This window comes from Lycorma delicatula, chromosome 6 (assembly GCF_047948215.1).
Source record: "Lycorma delicatula isolate Av1 chromosome 6, ASM4794821v1, whole genome shotgun sequence".
NCBI lineage: Eukaryota > Metazoa > Arthropoda > Insecta > Hemiptera > Fulgoridae > Lycorma > Lycorma delicatula.
Window position 1 is genome coordinate 1,035,625 of NC_134460.1, and position 16,365 is coordinate 1,051,989.

Genomic DNA, 16,365 nt, shown 5'->3' on the forward strand with positions numbered 1-16,365 from the left:
TGAAACAATAATGAATTTCTATTTTTGAAGTACAGAAATCTATTTATTATTGTATATATAATAATTAAATTAACACGGCACAGCCAAACACTGGCTATACACAAGTTAAAAATAGATAGAACTTCATTGTATATCTAGTGGCAAGATAAAATGCCAACTTACACACGTTACAGTCGTGTTGGGCTATAACCACAAGATTGATGGTGAGACTAATGTTTTTTAACGTATCAGTGACTGTGTAACCTTATATGTGTAATTACAAATATATACTTTTAATTAAAAGTAAGTGCCATTCATTAAGATTGTTAAAAATAGCTACTGCATGTTAAAAGTAAAACTATTTACACAATTTCTTTTGCATTGTGTGTATATTTTAACAAACACACATGTGTACATATTTCTACATACATGTATGGAAATACTGAAGTATTTTAAGCAAATTATTGATGTGCCAACTAATTTTAATTTTAAAAAAATATAGATTTTGAGAAATCAGGGGTGAAAACTAATAAATTAGGGTAAAATCACTATTTTTTATGTTTGACATATAATAAATTTTATAAAAAATTTAAACAAAACTTGTAAAGAATTTAATTATGAACAAAATGGTATAAGATATGTTGGATAAAACAAAGAAAGAAAAGTTAGAAAAATTTGAATATTATTTATAAATAGTACACAAGACCAAAGTGGATTATACATACCAGTTTATAATAAATGTTCAAAAATGAGCCCGCCATTTTCAACAAATTTCTTGGCACGCTTCTGTTTATATTTTTATTTCTTCAGGGCTGTCCTTAAGTTCCTCAGCCAAACTATAATGCAGACAATTAATTCTTCACAAGATGTGGACCTCCATGGCCAATTCATTTCTCAGAGAAATGATTATAAAAGTAAGTCCAATTAACAAGTGACGAAAAAGTATGGAGGTGTGCCATCGAGCTTTTAGTATACTTTGTGTCTCAGCGCTAGAGAAACATCTTCAAGCAGCTACGGCAATTCTTTTTGAAGAAAGTGCAAGTATACCTCAAGCATTTAAATAGCCAGGTAATATGAATGGTCCAAACAGTTGATTGTGAAGAAAGCTGTACCGTACATTAACACTACATCAGTACTGAAAATTGCTTTCCACAGTTACATGAGGAATTACTTCTGCCCATGTACGCTCATTGCATAAGTTGTTGAAGTCATCTCGAATGAAATTTGCCTTGTTGGTAAACAAAATATTCTTGTAGAGTTGTTGATTTGTATTCCATCAGTTGCAGAACTCCAAGCAAAGCTAGCTTGGTAGACAGAATTGATACACATTGCTGAATCCGATATTAGGTCATGTGCATCACATTTTCACAAGCGGAATTTTATTGAACAAAAATAAAAGCTTCATCAAAACATTTTATATTAGACAAGCCAACTGCCTGGGGAATTATTATGATAAACAAAGGGTTAATTAAAATATTACAAAAATGTGCAGCAGAAGGTAAAAAGAAGAAGTGACAGAAAAACTAAAACTTAAAGATAAACTAAAACAAAGTGTAAACTATAAACTCAACAGTTCAGCTGTAAATGAAAGAGAATGGAGATGAAAACACAGTAGTGTTTATCTACAGTGTTAAAAAAATAAAGGTAACCATGTGATTGCTATAAAATAATTTAATAGTATCAACTACAACGCATGTAAATTAATTTCTTAAATAAATATTAAAATGTATTACCTACCTCTTCTGGACTTTGTAGTAAACAGCCAATGAGTTCAAATCCAGTTAATGTATATATATATATTGACAGCTCGTCTATCGATTCCAACATCAATCCTTGATAATTGTCGACTTTTTGGCAATAAAAATTGAACCAATTTACGTAAGAACTGCCGTTGACTTGACTCATAAAGGCAAGCTGCTTTACTCTAAAAATAAAAAAGGCCAGTTTCATAACTTAAGAATATCCTGACTTTTGATTGTTTTAATTATGCAAGAATAATTTGTTATGAAATAAAAATATACCAAAATAATAATAATCAAATGGCTTTTTGAAAAATTATATAGAAAACATCTTACATCACAACAATGTTAAAAAAAACTAAGCAAAAAAAAAAGCTCAGACTATATTACTGCTCAACTGACCATCAAAGGAGTTGCAAAATAATGAAACCACATCTTATTAAATATCAGTAATAAAAAAAAAAAAATAATACAAAACAATTTTAGAATGAACAATGTAAACAGAAACATACTAAAAGATACAACATTAACAGGGGTTTAGTCCATTCTTTTTTATTTTATAAGATGAATCTGATGGATGAACGTAGAAAATATAAGAATGCTAGTGATGAAGAAAGTAAAAGGAACTATCGGAAATTAAGAAATGCTATAAACAGGAAGTGCAAACTGGTGAAAGAAGAGTGGATTAAAGAAAAGTGTTCAGAAGTGGAAAGAGAAATGAACATTGGTAAAATAGACGGAGCATACAGGAAAGTTAAGGAAAATTTTGGGGTACATAAATTAAAATCTAATAATGTGTTAAACAAAGATGGTACACCGATATATAATACGAAAGGTAAAGTCGATAGATGGGTGGAATATATTGAAGAGTTATACGGAGGAAATGAATTAGAAAATGGTGTTATAGAGGAAGAAGAGGAAGTTGAGGAGGATGAAATGGGAGAAACAATACTGAGATCTGAATTTAAGAGAGCATTAAAAGATTTAAATGGCAGAAAGGCTCCTGGAATAGACGGAATACCTGTAGAATTACTGCGCAGTGCAGGTACGGATGCGATTGATAGATTATACAAACTGGTGTCTAATATTTATGAAAATGGGGAATTGCCATCAGACTTCAAAAAAAGTGTTATAGTTATGATACCAAAGAAAGCAGGGGCAGATAAATGTGAAGAATACAGAACAATTAGTTTAACTAGTCATGCATCAAAAATCTTAACTAGAATTTTATACAGAAGAATTGAGAGGAGAGTGGAAGAAGTGTTAGGAGAAGACCAATTTGGTTTCAGGAAAAGTATAGGGACAAGGGAAGCAATTTTAGGCCTCAGATTAATAGTAGAAGGAAGATTAAAGAAAAACAAACCGACATACTTGGCGTTTATAGACCTAGAAAAGGCTTTCGATAACGTAGACTGGAATAAAATGTTCAGCATTTTAAAAAAATTAGGGTTCAAATACAGAGATAGAAGAACAATTGCTAACATGTACAGGAACCAAACAGCAACAATAACAATTGAAGAACATAAGAAAGAAGCCCTAATAAGAAAGGGAGTCCGACAAGGATGTTCCCTATCTCCGTTACTTTTTAATCTTTACATGGAACTAGCAGTTAATGATGTTAAAGAACAATTTAGATTCGGAGTAACAGTACAAGGTGAAAAGATAAAGATGCTACGATTTCCTGATGATATAGTAATTCTAGCCGAGAGTAAAAAGGATTTAGAAGAAACAATGAACGGCATAGATGAAGTCCTACGCAAGAACTATCGCATGAAAATAAACAAGAACAAAACAAAAGTAATGAAATGTAGTAGAAATAACAAAGATGGACCGCTGAATGTGAAAATAGGAGGAGAAAAGATTATGGAGGTAGAAGAATTTTGTTATTTGGGAAGTAAAATTACTAAAGATGGACGAAGCAGGAGCGATATAAAATGCCGAATAGCACAAGCTAAACGAGCCTTCAGTAAGAAATATAATTTGTTTACATCAAAAATTAATTTAAATGTCAGGAAAAGATTTTTGAAAGTGTATGTTTGGAGTGTCACTTTATATGGAAGTGAAACTTGGACAATCAGAGTATCTGAGAAGAAAAGATTAGAAGCTTTTGAAATGCGGTGCTATAGGAGAATGTTAAAAATCAGATGGGTGGATTAAGTGACAAATGAAGAGGTATTGCGGCAAATAGATGAAGAAAGAAGCATTTGGAAAAATATAGTTAAAAGAAGAGACAGACTTATAGGCCACATACTAAGGCATCCTGGAATAGTCGCTTTAATATTGGAAGGACAGGTAGAAGGGAAAAATTGTGTAGGCAGGCCACGTTTGGAGTATGTAAAACAAATTGTTGGGGAGTAGGATGTAGAGGGTATACTGAAATGAAACGACTAGCACTAGATAGGGAATCTTGGAGAGCTGCATCAAACCAGTCAAATGACTGAAGACAAAAAAAAAAAAGATGAATCACATAATCCTATTCATTTATTATAGTAAAACAACAAGCTCAGTCACAAATAAATTGATGTTTTATAACACCAAAAAGAAGGAGCTAAGTCCACATGTCATTCTCTGTACTCTGGATATTTATCCTATTTTCATAAAGACCATCATTACTCATAATACAGTTTAATTTCAATCACCTTTCATGCATCGACCGTTTGTTTTAGTTTAACTGTTACATTGTGAACATATTTTTGCTATTTTTGCTGTAATTCAGTTTTGATTTTGAAAATAATTTTAAATGTTTAATTGTTTTTAAAATAATTTTTATTTTATAAGTAATTGAGTAACAGCTATATCAGATTAACTTACATTAGTAAAAAGAGTAAATTATCACTTCATAAGTTTAGCAATGATTACTGATGCAAATGAATTAAATGTTTTGCAGCTGTTACCAGCTGAAGGTGGAAAACAGATCCTTAAACAATTTACGATAAGTAACACAATAAGTATTACGATAACAGTATAGATTACAGTATTAAGTATTACGATAAGTATTAAGAGATAAGTAGCAATGACGAGCAAATTTCTTATTTATATCATCAAACAAGTATCGTTAGTCAGTGAAAACATAATCTGTTATGTAAAAGTTTAAGAGATACAAATAGTGATAAAAATAATATTTAACACGACAAAATTTTAAAGAGACTGAAGTCCACAAAACAGAATTTATTTCAATTTATGGAATATGCTGGAAAAAACAGAATTTTTCAAAAATCAATTAAATTTACTGATACAATGAAAATATAGTACAATGAAAAGTGTTTAAATTGCAGTAACGTGTATAAAACATGTTACTGTTATGGTGAAACAGTTTAATTCAGGCAGAACAAGTATGACTGATCTCAATCGCTCTGGAAGACCAGTTGAAGTTTTGACCACTGCGCTGCAGACCGCATAAATAGTTTTTTTTTATTTTTGCATAAATGGTCTTATTTGGGAAGACAAGCGAGTCAAAATTTTCCGAACTGCTAGTTTGTATAATATTAGTATTAGAACCACATATTCAATCATTCATGATGTGCTGAATTATCGCAAAATGTGTTTGAGATGGGTTCCAAGACGGTTAACTCAAGCACATAAAGACACCCAGATTTGGATTTATTCTGGGCTCAATGAACAGATTGAAGTCAAAGGTAATCACTTTTATCTCTGATGAAATGTAGACACACCATTTTGAGTCTGAATCCAAACAGCAAAGTCTTGAATGGAAACATCCGGATTCATCTACAACAAAAAAATTTGAAACTCATGCATCAGCCGGTCAAGGGATATTAACGACCTTCTGGGAAACACGAGACCAAATGTTTAGCGATTATTTAGAACAACATACCATGAACAGCGAGTACTATTCTAATATGCTCAAACAGAAAGTGAGACTCGTGAAAAGGCGAAAAGGTTAGGACACTCTCTCAAAAGGTGTGATTCTCTTGCATGGCAACGTGCATCTCCACATCGTTCAGGGAACGGGATAAACGCTCTAGAAGTTGGGTTGGGAAGTGTTGCCACATCCTCCTTGTAACTTAGACCTCTCCCTATCCAATTTTCATTTGTTCAGCTTACTCAATGACTTTTTATGCAGTAAAAAGTTTGACAACAAAGCGATAAAAAAAGCAGTACATGAATGGTTCAAACAGCAAACTAAAGACTTCTATGCCGTAGGAATCAGAAAGCTGACAGAATGATAGAACGAGTGTCTAAATGTTGCTGGGGACTATGTTGAAAAGTAGTATAAAGTTTCATTGTCATTAAATAAATAATTTTTTTTAATAATATTTTAATATTACTAAAAATGTATTATTATAATTTAATTATATTAATAACATTTTTCAGTGCTATTTATGATATTTAAATTATTCTTTCATTTTATAACTAACATGTAGTTTCAATTATTATAATATTCAAAGGGGAAAAATTGTATAATTTTAGCATGTAAATTTTGTATCAAGGTAATAAAAATATTTTATATTTTTGTTTTTTTATTTTTCATTTTTTTTGGATTTGATATTTAAAAAAAAACTATTTATTTACAAGTTACCTTTAAAAAAAGAACTTCTTAAACGTGTTATCATAAAAAAAGTTCTTCTGTAAAATTGACAAAATCTGACCTAAACCACTTTTTGATGTGACCCATCAGTTATAAAATGAACTACAAAAATAAAACGCTATAATTAAGTTGAAAAGATACTGAACACTTTACAAATAACCATAAAAATAAAATCCATGAAAAATAAAAAATGACTTAATGATTTAAATTATAATTATGGGTATATATAAAAAAAAGAAGAGAAAACACAAAAACAAAAACTGAATATTGCACTTATAAAATAAAATTTAATTTATTATGTTACAAATCCAAAAAATAAAATGAACACAAAATGACAAGCTATGTTTTTTCTCTTAAAGTTAAAAGAAAGAAATAACATTAAATGCATATAAATTGGAAATTTTAAAATTAAAAACGAATAAAATTTATGTTAATCAAGAAACTGTAACAGAAGGTGAATAAAAAATAATCAATAGTTTAATTCATAAACTAAAACTAAATTACCAGACACATTTACAATGCCAACTTAACTTTAACCAGTTTGACCCATTAAGACACTCAAGTAGTTCATTTTTAACTAAAAAGTGTTTTTAAAAACTTTTCTATGACTTCAGTCAAAATCAGGCAAAAATTAACAACAATCGATGATGAAATGAACCATATCCTCCACATTCCTACTATATAACAGAAATCATAGTTAATTCAAAAATGAAACTTTTTTATGAAGAGTAATATAAATATTTCTCTGACTGACCTACAGAATAAAACTGGAAAAATTACAAAGCTAAAAGATAAAAGCATTAGATTTAAACAAAAGACAGACAAACGACAAAATACAACGAAGAGGGTGTTTACGGATGAAGAAAAGAGAGCAAGATCTGAATGGATGAAGAAATTCTGGGCAGCTCGAAAGAGTAAAATAACACGCTTTTCTCAGAAAAGATCCAACTAAAATTGACTTAAGTGGTCCCATGTTGGCCGTAAAAGCATAATAAATAATAAATAAATATAAATATTTAACAAACAAAAAATCCTCACACAGTACAAGGAAACCCTGAACCAACAGAGACTGATTAAATAATTAATCTTTGTATATAACTCAAAAACAACAAACATAAGCTATAGGTAAATAGATACTCAATATTATAAAATTACTGTAAACAAAATAATCAAGAAACACTTCTTCTTTCTTTACTGTTTAGCCTCCCCGGTAACTACTGTTTAGATAATTCTTCAGAGGATGAATGAGGATGTTATGTATGAGTGTAGTCTTGTACATTCTCAGTTCGACCATTCCTGAGATGTGTGGTTAATTGAAACCCAACCACCAAAGAACACCGGTATCCACGATCTAGTATTCAAACCCGTGTAAAAGTAACTGGCTTTACTAGGACTTGAACGCTGGAACTCTCGACTTCCAAATCAGCTGATTTGGGAAGACGCGTTGCGTTCACCACTAGACCAACCCGGTGGGTAATCAAGAAACACTACACAGACATTACTTACAAGGAATGACAGAAAACTGAATCATCTTAATTTATGTCCAATTATTTATCCCAAACGTACAAATAAAATTTAGTTACCTAACTGAATCCCAGTTCCAAATGAATGGATCTTTAACAGACAACACACCTGATTCCTTTATTGCTTCATCACACTCTTTTGTTAATAACTGTAATTAAAGAAAATAATAAAAATAAATATAAGTTTAAGTTGTAATGAAGTACAGACAAAGATGTCAACACTTTTTTTTCATCAATCATTTAACTAAATGAATTAGCTGATATGATATATACTCATTTTATTAGCTGATATCCATATATCAGCTAATAAAACTCAACATAATTCAAATGTTCAAAATTCACCCACAAATGTTTCCGCTGTCTCGCCTGTCTTAAGGTTTGTTTGTTTCATATAATCTTATCACAATTTATGTTACATATTTTTTGTCAATCCAGTTAATTTTCAACACCTTGTAAAATCATATTTCTAAGAGCTCTTTTCTTTGTTTTTTTGTTTTTCCTATTGCTTGTGTTTTGCTCCATATAAGAGAGCTATCCAGAATGTAGCTTAAGTTTTCTTGTTTGTGAATGAGGGTAGCAGCATTTCGTGTTAGTCTGACTCATACACATGAAGGTCCGTTATGTGGAATTTGACACATCTTGTTAATATTTACAAGTGTTTAAAATAGATTGTTACAGAAAATTCCACCGGTCGTGAAGTGAGATCAGGTATTAGATTACTTTCATAAAAAAAAAATTACAAACTATATGATGCTTGTGGGAAAGAAATAATGAATTAACGTGCAATGAAGCGGTGATGTTACACCCGTGTGTGATTGTATTTAAAAATGGATGCTCAAATGTTCACGAAAAAATGATATGGCGGGCCTAGTATTCTGTCTGTTGAACTGGTAGCAAAAGTTGATGAAAAAAATTCATACTAATCAGTGCATTACCATTACAGAGCTTTCATTTCATTTTCCAACAATTTCATTTAGCCTTTTGCATTATGTTTCAGAACAATAGTCTTCTGGGACAGAAAAAAGGGTATTTTTATTACATTTATGAACCCTGATGCTACAATAAATGCAGGAGTGTAATGTAACACCTGAAAAAAGCTATGAAGAGCAATCCAAAACAAGCGACAGGACATGTTGACATCCAGGTTTTATTCATCTACAATAATGCATGTCCACTGTACTCAAGAACTTTTGGGGCAGTTTGGATGAAAACATTTTTGATCATCCTGCATACATCTTAGATCTGCCACCGTGTAATTACCATTTGTTTCCTTAAATGAAAAACTGGCTAAACTTTTTTGACTATGTACAAAAAAAATGTTTAACAATGTATTCTCAAATTATATTTCCCACAACTGCTGTTTTTTTAATCCTAAAACATTCGTTTCTGGACATTCATCATAAAATTTAAAAAAATTTCTTTTGTAACATCTATATTTAAAAAGAACAATGTGAATTTCTAAAAATTCTGCTCCCTTATGCTAATCTGTTTTTAATCTCTATGTTACTTTGTTTTTCCTTTTTATTTTCTTTGTCTAGAAAGCAAAAATTTGAACATACAACAGAATGTACAAATTCGGTACGTTCTAGTATTTATTTATTAATAAATAAAATGAAGAAAATGATTAAAAAAACGAACCTGAGTTAATTTATTTTTATTTGATGATGATTTTCCTTTAGTTCTTGCAAGATCAAACCAATCTGGAGATTCTTTCCGATCAATACAAGTAATAATACAGAACAATTAGTTTAACTAGTCATGCATCAAAAATCTTAACTAGAATTTTATACAGAAGAATTGAGAGGAGAGTGGAAGAAGTGTTAGGAGAAGACAAATTTGGTTTCAGGAAAAGTATAGGGAAAAGGGAAGCAATTTTAGGCCTCAGATTAATAGTAGAAGGAAGATTAAAGAAAAACAAACCAACATACTTGGCGTTTATAGACCTAGAAAAGGCTTTCGATAACGTAGACTGGAATAAAATGTTCAGCATTTTAAAAAAATTAGGGTTCAAATATAGAGATAGAAGAACGATTGCTAACATTTACAGGAACAGTAATAATTGAAGAACATAAGAAAGAAGCCGTAATGAGAAAGGGAGTCCGACAAGGGTGTTCCCTGTCTCCGTTACTTTTTAATCTTTACATGGAACTAGCAGTTAATGATATTAAAGAACAATTTAGATTCGGAGTAACAGTACAAGGTGAAAAGATAAAAATGCTACGATTTGCTGGTGATATAGTAATTCTAGCCGAGAGTAAAAAGGATTTAGAAGAAACAATGAACGGCATAGATGAAGTCCTACGCAAGAACTATCGCGTGAAAATAAACAAGAACAAAACAAAAGTAATGAAATGTAGTAGAAATAACAAAGATGGACCGCTGAATGTGAAAATAGGAGGAGAAAAGATTATGGAGGTAGAAGAATTTTGTTATTTGGGAAGTAAAATTACTAAAGATGGACGAAGCAGGAGCGATATAAAATGCCGAATAGCACAAGCTAAACGAGCCTTCAGTAAGAAATATAATTTGTTTACATCAAAAATTAATTTAAATGTCAGGAAAAGATTTTTGAAAGTGTATGTTTGGAGTGTCGCTTTATATGGAAGTGAAACTTGGACGATCGGAGTATCTGAGAAGAAAAGATTAGAAGCTTTTGAAATGCGGTGCTATAGGAGAATGTTAAAAATCAGACGGGTGGATAAAGTGACAAATGAAGAGGTATTGCGGCAAATAGATGAAGAAAGTAGCATTTGGAAAAATATAGTTAAAAGAAGAGACAGACTTATAGGCCACATACTAAGGCATCCTGGAATAGTCGCTTTAATATTGGAAGGACAGGTAGAAGGGAAAAATTGTGTAGGCAGGCCACGTTTGGAGTATGTAAAACAAATTGTTGGGGATGTAGGTAGTAGAGGGTATACTGAAATGAAACGACTAGCACTAGATAGGGAATCTTGGAGAGCTGCATCAAACCAGTCAAATGACTGAAGACAAAAAAAAAAAAAAAAAAAAACAAGTAATAAGATGATCAAGAAATATAGAAGCAGGTGCTGGACGTTTACGTAGCAACCGATGAAGTTGAGACAATGTGAAACAGCTGTTAGACCATGTTGTTGAGCCCTACTGGAATACGGTGGATCAAAATTAACTGGATCTGGTTCATTAAGGATATCATATTCCAGAAGTGGATTTGGGGATAAAGGTAACAGTTCTGGAACATTGAATATTATAGGCTCCAGTATATGTATCAAATTCAGGGACATAAGGATTGTTATCAGTGCCATTTCCAACAGTCCCTTTGCTGTGTTTCTCAGCAATGTCTGATAAAGCATCTCTCACATCACGAAGAACACTTGCTGTTCTTGAAGTCCTTAAAATTAATAGAAAAAAGGTATCTTAGGATCGATATAAAAATTCAGAACTTTAAAAAATGTCTGCATGTAAAAAAAACTCATCATATTAAACTATTTAAATGTCGGTGACACTTTGAAATTGCTTTTAGAACTCTTTCTAGAGATACAGAACAATGATGTACTGTAATGTTGTACCGAATAAGAATTAAAATTAAAAATTCCAAAAACAGTATATGTTAGTTATTAAATTTACCTGAAAGAAACTATGCTCTTAATTAATTATTTTTTGTTATTTTTTTATTTTTAAATTAAGCACTTTAATTGTGGTCCACTACAAAAATTTTTAAGTATAAAAATTATTTGTTTAAAAAAACTTAAGGAGATCCTTCATTTCTAAATTCATAAAAACTTTGGATTATATCAGTTATTATTATTTCCAGCACAACAAAACTGCTACTTTATTGGGAAGTCCACTTTTTGAAAGTTGATTTTTTTTTTTTAATTTCTTTTAAGATATTGTCTATTGAAATAAGCAGAATCCCAATCCAAAATTCTGTTTTCAAAGAACAGGAAAACATTTTGTAACTTTTTATAAAACATGAAAATGCTTTAAAACAAACTGAAGAAAAAAAAATTTGTACAGAATCTTATAAAACAAAGAAAAATATCAGTCGGACAAACATTACGATATTAATGGTCAAATTCAATTCTATAAGCAATTTTAAATAGCTAAAACATAAAAGAAAGCAAAGATTAAAATATTTATAAAATAGATAGCTGTACATTAAATTATGAGTAAGACAAAGAATAAAAGTTATGGAACGGTGCACTCTACTGTCGAATAACTAATAATAATAATAAGATTTAAAATTCCATTTTTCAAGTTTTTTTTTCTATAAAAGAAATTCATTTAAATAAATCTCAACTCACATTTTGTAATCCATTTGCAGATGGAGGTAAGATCGTTTCAGAGTCAGGACGATCAATATGACTACAATCACCAGAACTATCCGATACAGTTCTTGAACGACAACTCTGACTACTGACAGTACGTACTCTCTCAGTTCGGCAAACACTAGAAATACTTTCTTTTTTCTTTTGTCGATCATGTTGAATCGAATCTCTTTTAAAGCGTTGAAAATGTGATTCTGTATATTGTTTTTCAGTAGTCTGTATGTTTGGACGATTTATACAAGTCGCTGGACGGCCTCGTACTGCGTATGACAAAAGATTTGGAAGTGCAGGTGTTAAATGGCAACACTCTGGTGGAAGCAATAAGTGAATTAAATGCAACAATTCTCCTGTTAAAAAAAAAATACAAAAAATGATTGTAAACAGTTTTAACAAAAATAATTTTAATTAAGTGTTTACATTAAAAACAGGGAAAGAAATAAATTAATGACAGAGCGATGGCTTCTTGATCCAAAGGCAATTAATATTAGCAATCTAAAAAATTCACAGCTCCTCTTCGCTGATAGAAAAAGAACAAGATGGGTGTGGAGCTGACCATATCAAAATTCTCTATTTGAACTGCTCAAAAATCTTTAAACAAAGTTTATTCCAAAATGATGCCAAATTGAATTTTAAATTTAAAGTAAAAAGCACCATTCCTACCACCAAGCAAATCAGCATCAATAAATTCTATTGTAGGCTGATCTCTTATCCTTGTCAGTATCTGAAAATTTGACTTCTTAAAGAGATTTAAACAAATTGATACCTGATTTGAGCCGACTGGATTACTCTATGTAGGCATCAATTAAGCAGAGTTATTAAAACTGAACTTACAATTGAAATCGGTCATAACTTGCTTTATATAAAGCAACTAAATTAACAAAACAATAAAAAAATTGCAGTCTTGAAACAAGCAAAAATGTGCCAAAGAGAGTCGGTTTATATTAGCGGATGACTACTAACATTCTTTACTGACTATTTTTTAATCTACAACAATTTTAATCTATATGAAACAAGCAGATTTGGCAATGCTTCGCTATTGCTAGATCTGAGTGTATACATAGATTAAATGAACACAATTGAAAGTTTGATAAAACATTAAACAACTGAACATTACAGAACTTTATCCCTTTATCCCTAATAACCTTTCACTTTATCCCTTTTTCCCTGTTTCTCTTGTTCCCTATTTCCCTTTCTCCTTTTTTGAGGAGAAAGGGAATTTATTTTATTTTATTTTCTTATTTTCTCTTTATCCATTTTTCCTGCACATAAATCAGTCCAATAGTTTTTAGTCTATAGTAGACATACATATGAACACTGCCTTTTATATATATAGAAAAAGAAAGTCTGTCTGTGTATTTGTTTTGTGAATATCTCTACACCGGCACCACGTAGCGGGTATAGTTTTTGCAAAAAATTTTCTTTTCATGTAATACATATTACACATAATACAATTACATATATAATATATAATATATAATACAAAATACATAAATACAATTTTTCTAAATATCTCAACCCCAGTGCCACCAAATTAATTCAGAAACCTTCAAAAGTGTGCACACAACTCATCAAAGTTTCATCACAATTGGATGAATGGTATATGAACACATATGGGACAAACAAACAAACAAACATTTATTTTTATTTGTGTGTGTGTGTGTATATATATATATATATATATATATATATATATATACTATATATACTATATACACACACACACACACACATGAAAGATATAAAGAAGGATCTATGCAAACTGAATATCAATATAAATTGGTAAACCATTCATAACTGTTTAAAATCTGAAAATAAAGTTTCTTATCAATATTCCTAAAATTTATTAATGACTGTTTAACATTCAAAATGCCAATTTAGTTTTAGATTTTAAATAGTTTTTGTAAACAGTTATTAAAAAATTTTTCCAATTTAAAATCATGTACTACTTTACAATCAATCACCTTCACATTGTGATTTTCTGAACATAATATTTATTATTTTATCAATTAATTAAAAAAGTAAAAATTTTACAATATTTTTAATGAAAAAAGTAAATAAATTACCTAATAAAATGGTAGCTCTGACAGATAAAAATGTGTCATCAGATACAATCACTTCTACAATTGCATCTAATAAACCAGCTTCCAAAAAACAGTATAATAATAATGACAAATGAACTTCCACAAGATTAACTCTGAAAGAAAAAAAAAATGAAATTTTGGATATTAAAGAATTATACAATCTAATCTTTCATGGAACCTACTAAAAATAATTTACAATAGTATATTGTAAAAATAATACTGTCCCAAAGAAACAAAACTACAAGATCAGCCAATTTCCTTTATCTTTCTTTCTCAACATTAAATGGGAATCAATAAAATAGAGAAACTGACTCACTTAATTTGTTCCTAGTTAATAATGTATATTTTCCATTTTGTTTTCAATAAGATAAATAATAATATTGTTATAATTAAGAAATTGTCCCACATGCTCTTTCTTCATTTTTGTTTTTAACCACGCAGAGATCTCTACCGCTTCAAAATTTAAACTATGATTTCAGGAACACTTATAAGCAATACATACAATAAACAAACATTTAGAAAAAGGAAGTTTAGAGAACTATATTTGAGTGTTATTTACACTTCATAAGGCAGAAATGGCATCAATTTTTAATGAAAATATGAACATTCAAGCACAAGAAAAAGTAATTAATTATCAATTTAATGAAGAAACTTCACATGTTCTAAAAAAGAAAGAAAAATATTTTACTATAAAAAATATGCTATCTGGAATTGGCGCTAAAAGTATCATATAAACGTAATTTTTTTCAGCCACTGAGGCTGCAGCAGAAAGAATAAAAAATTCGTACATTAAACATAAAAAGAGAAGATATCTTTATTTTATATGTAGGTATACCTTGCAGTGCATCAATATTCTCAAAAAATTAAGCTCATATTTGAACAAAATCAAAATGTTGATGAGATTAACAGAGTGCAGAAATTTTATTATGATCATAATGATTTACTCTTCATGATTTACTGAATAAATAATAATGAATAAATATATAAAAGGAGAAAAGTACACAAAAGTAAAAACTAAACCATCTAATAAAACTTTTACCTCGATTTAGATATATGAGGTAGAACAGCTTTACCCTCTGCAGCAACAAATCCATCAGATAACCTAAATGATTCCTGATATTTAGAAGGATCAACTGCATCTAATGCTACACTAATTTCATCACTCCATTCTGGTTGAGCCAAACATAATAAATCATACAATAAATCCAACACAGCTTTCTAAAATAATACAAAAATATAATAAATATCAGCAATGTTATATAATTTAACTAACAAGAATATAAAATAATAAATTACAAATAAATCTTAGCTAATATAATTGTGGTAGAGGTTCAACTGTTTATAACTGTCAAATGTACAAGTGTCTGTTGTCATTTCATATTATAATTAATTTATGAATCTTATTTCTGTTACATTAGTACTGCAGTTCAAAGAACTAGGAACATGTTGCAGTAAATTACTAGTCTGTTAACCTAGATACCAATTTATAACTGCCATGCATTTCGTTTGTTCTTGGTCATAAGAAATGATGTCAGTAAAAATGATATGACCACAAGTTAAATTTGTCAAATTCTTTCATAGTAGATTGTAACAGATATTTGTGAGAAGTATGTCTAGATATGGTGGGGTGTCAAGGGAAATGAAACTTACAGAGTCCTAGAACAATGACATTGAAGAAACCAATTGTGTTCATGGCCAATGGGTGATCCCTAACAAGAGGTTTTTGGAAGTGCATGTTACAAAACAGACAAGAGTTTCCAATACAATGCAATGAATTATTAAGTCAATCATTACCTTAATCATTTTGACTGCAATGATAAAAAATGTCATGGGATGACAATATATTGTAATTCATGTCATGTTTATAACACAAATAAAATTAAATCTATGGTATCCAACCATTTCAATTACAATTTTATAGATACTCAAACATGCACTCTCGTACAAATGAAAAATTATGAAGTGCTAATGGCTACCCCTGTTTTCACATGAATTACTTGGCATGCAGCTTGAGCCCTTTAATGTTCATATGTTTGGTCTTGGCAGCTCTGGATACTTGAAGTTCAACCTGTGGGTTATTATGTGTGTGTAGCTTATACATTTTTCTATAAAAAAATTCATCAAAATTGGTGCAGTAGTACTTGCTCAAAGAAGAAATTTACTCATTTCACAAACTGATAGATTTGTTCA

The 16,365-nt window shown here is 30.1% G+C and overlaps 1 pseudogene; it reads right to left on the minus strand.

The window, feature by feature from the left end:
* Window positions 1-16,365, minus strand: part of LOC142326530 (rapamycin-insensitive companion of mTOR-like) — a 62,270-nt pseudogene that overhangs the window by 31,323 nt on the left and 14,582 nt on the right.